The sequence below is a fragment of the Dendropsophus ebraccatus genome, chromosome 1 (assembly GCF_027789765.1).
Source record: "Dendropsophus ebraccatus isolate aDenEbr1 chromosome 1, aDenEbr1.pat, whole genome shotgun sequence".
Classification (NCBI taxonomy): Eukaryota; Metazoa; Chordata; class Amphibia; order Anura; family Hylidae; genus Dendropsophus; species Dendropsophus ebraccatus.
The window spans coordinates 73661319-73666135 of record NC_091454.1 but is presented as its reverse complement, the minus strand read 5'-3'; positions in this window follow the sequence as shown (position 1 = coordinate 73666135).

The following is a 4817-nucleotide window of genomic DNA, read 5'->3' as shown; positions in this document are numbered from 1 at the left end:
GCTGTGAGCAGGACCAGCTCGTGTGATAGGACGACAGGACAGGACGGACACTGCGCTGTGTAATACAGGGGGAGGGGGAGCACTACACACAACACACAGGGCTGCTTACTCCTGCTCTTAACCCTTTCTTACACGCCAGTATACATATTGTACAGCAATGTTTTCCAACCTGTGCCTCTCCACTTTCCAGCTGTTGCAAATCCAGTACATATACCACTATGGGAGTTTTGCAACATCTGGAGAGCCACTTGTTGTGGGAGCATCTTGGTAGGGACATTGTTAACCCCTTCGGGAGAAATTTTCTAGCTTTTACATGGATATAGTTTTATATGGCAATAGTTTTTTTTTCAGTAGTATCTTATAAGGTATTAAATGTTTTCTTTATTTTTAGGGTGAGAATGGAAGGAAACAATAATTAAGTTTTTTTTAATGAATGACAGTACGTCGCTCTTTTAGGGTCAGTATAGTTAAAGTGATACCAATTATTATTATTTAGTATTTACTACTTTGTTCAGAACAAAACAAAACCTTTTTTTTAATAATTTTACATATTACCAAGCTGCAGTGAGATTATATTTTAGTATCATTTAGGCCTGGGTAATAGTGACATTTTTTTTTATCATGTTGACCTCATGTTATAATATATCATGTTATAATATATTTTATTTTATTTTGTAAAGGGAAATTTGTTACAGATTACAGGAATCTTTTGGTCAGGTGACTCAATTACTTGTAGCAAGCGTCCACACTTACGGTGCGTTTACACAGACAGATTTATCTGACAGATCTTTGAAGCCAAAGCCAGGAACAGACTATAAAAAGGGGTCAGGTCATAAAGCAAACCAGAGATTTTCCTCTTTTCAAATCCATTCCTGGCTTTGGCTTCCAAAATCTGTCAGATAAATCTTTCTGTGTAAACGCACCCTTACGTGGGTCTGTTGTCAGGTGATTTTTTTTCAGCCAGGAGTCATCTTTTCAAAATCTGCCAAACATCTTAGTGTGCCTTCACACACAGAGATTTATCTGACAGATCTTTAAAGCCAAAGCCAGGAATGGATTTGAGAGGAGGAGAAACCTCAATCTTTCCCCTATGACCTCTCCTCTGTTTATAGTCTGTTTCTGGCTTTGGCTTCAAAAATCTGTCAGATAAATCTCTCTGTGTGAACACACCATAAGGCTCTGCACATTTCTAGCACCCTCCTCAGTAGTATACAGTTTGGCTGCCCATAGTAAAAATCCATCACAGAAACGGTTTGGACTGCAGCTTGCCAGTTGCGGACCCCTACCTTATGAGGACTGAGTTTTCCTCCTTCTTGGCAAAGGGTATCCAGCGACCCCCCCCTCCCCCCAATATTAGTCCCCCCTTAAAGGCTAAACATTTGTTATTTAATACACTGCTTTAATGAAGTTATACTTTGTAATATAACTTAAAAAAGAGAGTATAGTCTTTAATTCAGATTTTTACTTATGTTAAGGGTGAGAAGTCTGTGTTGCAAACTGTAGAACTAACTAAGCACTGCAGTTACTGATCCCCTACTCTAATATAGGGCTGTGGCACATCGCCATACAGAGCATGGGTCCCATTCCACCAGGTACTGTACAGCGCTCTGTGGCAGCACTAGAACAGAGCAAGGGGAACTACAAGGCTTAGATAGCCCTGCAATTCCTTAGACCAAGAAACAGAGCAGACACCAATAGCCCTGCAATTCCTAACACAAACGTTGGTGGCAGCAGAGGGAGCCATGTCGCCTGCTACAGCTGCCAGTCAACAAAAGTAAAAATCTGAATTAAAAAAACTATACATTTCTTTTAAATAGTTATATTACAAAGTAATATATTTATTAAGGAAGTGTATTAAAAATTAATTTTTAGTCTCCTGGGTACCCCTTTAAATGTGTCCCAACACATTAGTCCTCTAATAGTGCCCACACACAATGGTTAACTCCGCCAATAGTGCCTAGACACAGTAGTTGCCCTCATGTTAGAGTTCCAATGCATAAGATACCCACTCAATAGTGCCCCCATAAAGACATTACCCCCTCTAATAGTGCCTACACACAGTGGTTAGGCTTCCCTACACAAGGCTCACACATTAGTTAGCAGTAGATAACTCTCTAATAGTGCCCCCCATATAAGATCCCCCCAAGTGTAACCCATTGTTAGATACAGTATTAGAGCTCCTTTTGCAACAGCTGGAAGGCATGCTGGATCTGCACCCCTGCAGTAGAAAGTGGCTTCCACCCACCAGAGAAAACCAAAGGAAAAATACAAAACACTGCATGCACTGAAATGCAACTGTGGTGTCCCACCACGGGTGTTGCTATTGGTTACACCCTTCGTAAAAGCCTGTACTTTTTGAGTGTAAGTGGTGATGTAGTAGTGCCAGAGTTTCGCCACAAGATGTCGCTATTGCAAGTATGTGTATTCAGTTATTGCACGGCTGTAGTACTTAAAGGAGAAGTCCGGCCAAAAGTAGTTTTTAATATATTACTTATGGAAAGTTAGACAAATTTCTAATGTACATTAATTATGGGAAATGCACATATACTGCTATTCCCCTTAATTTATAAGATCATGGAGTGTTAGAATTCTCTCAGAAACCGTGACGTCAAGACGAAGGGTGTAATTTATATGGAGTGTCCAGCAGGGGGCGCACTATATATAGAAGTCAATGAGTACCATTGACTTCTATATATAGTGCGCCCCTGCTGGACACTCTATTGAATCAATGGATGTGTATGTAAAAATGTTATGTACAGTACCTTTTGATTGAATACATTTATGGAATACTTTGGGGAGCAAGTGTCCTTGCTCCCCAAAGTATCCCATAAATGTATTCAATGAAAACATTTGGAGGGCACCAAGCAGGGTGGGAGAGAGGTGCCTGTGCATCTACCTCCCCCCCTCCCAGAGCAGATAATGGGGGAGTAGTACATGTGCTATCCCCATCACATCGCCGCCACCCGCGCCGCTCCTCACACTATCCCGTCACTCTCTGCTCCTACATACTGGCTCCCGGTCCACACTGCATGATGGAAGGAGGAGAGGGAGCAGAGGAGGGGTCATGATGAAGCCCTTGTGATGAGCAGCTGTGCGGCGGCGGCGTAATGGGGATTGCACAGGTACTACTCCCCTATCCTCTGCTCATACTATGAGCAGATGATGGGAGGAGTAGTACTGTGTATATGTGGCCAGCACCAAGCAGGGAGGGAGGGGGGAGGTAGATCTCCCTCCCTGCTCGGTGCCCTCCAAATGTATTCATTGAATACATTTATGGGATACTTTGGGGAGCAAGGACACTTGCTCCCCAAAGTATTCCATAAATGTATTCAATCAAAACGTACCGTACATAACATTTTTACATACACATCCATTGATTCAATAGAGTGTCCAGCAGGGGCGCACTATATATAGAAGTCAATAGTACTCATTGACTTCTATATATAGTGCGGCCCCTGCTGGACACTCCATATGAATTACACCCTTCGTCGTGACGTCACGGTTTCTGAGAGAATTCTAACACTCCATGATCTAATAAATTAAGGGAAATAGCAGTATATGTGCTTTTCCCATAATTAATGTACATTAGAAATTTGTCTAACTTTCCATAAGTAATAACATATAAAAAAAATACTTTTGGCCGGACTTCTCCTTTAAGGGGTTATTGTTGGTGTGTCACATGGATCTGTACGCCAATGAGTTTTTTCCTCTTCTCACCTATCATCTCTCTCTTTACTTCTCACTTATGTACTCCTCACCCACTCATAGCATACCTTACAGGGGCTGTAGGAAGGAAGTCACATGGGTAGAGGAAGTGTAGTGTCTTTTGCCGCTAGACTCTGTAGAGCAGGGATGGGGAACCTTCGGCCCTCCAGCTGTTGCAAAACTACAATTTCCATCATGTTGGGGCAGCCAAAGCTTTAGCATTGGCTGTCCAGGCATGATGGGAAATGTAGTTTTGCAACAGCTGGGGGGCCAAAGGTTCCCCATCCCTGCTGTAGAGGAAGGACACAAGCCAGAATGCTCCCCACAGCGGTCCAGTTGGGCCCTGGCCCCTGCCAGGTCCCCAGTCTAAATTGTGCAGTCTAGACGTAGACTAGAGCACATGCAACTCCCTACATTTTCTTCTCAAACAACCTCAACCAACACTATGCAGTGTTAAACCTTCACTAGAGAGGGATCATCTCAACCCACGCCATGGACAAGGAGAGACACAGTGCAGGACAGTATCCATATAGAAAGTAAGGAACTGATCCGGATAGCAAAGTTGCTAGAAGTCTATGAACTCTTATCTCGCAGCACGGGTGTAAGCAGGGAACCCTCAGCATTCCGCTCATCCCAGGTAACAAGGTCTGGGCTTGTGTCACCCTCTAGGACAGGTCACTCGACACTGGTGGGCAATAGGTGGTGCAAAGACCAAAGAGTCAAAACACAGGCACAAGTATTCCCTCTCTTCTCAAGTATTCTATTTCTACCATCCTCAGATTCCTTGTAGGATGCAGTCCTAAAACCACCTTTATGCCAAGGATTTGATCATGTATAACACAAAAACTCATGTTATTTATAGTAAAAACTTTTCAGGAGTGAGTAAAAAAAAATGTGCAAGAGTATGACATGTTTTTTTTAATCTTTTTTTTTTTGTGGCATGAGAAAATGCATTACAAAATGCTTAATACCACCAGCGATCATGCAGAGCATTACACGAGCCATTTCACCAATTACTACACTAAAATTTTACATTTACTTCAAATTCAGGTTCCAAAAACTTCTGTTTTAATTTATTTCCCCTAATACGCCATGTGGGAACTGCCATGTGA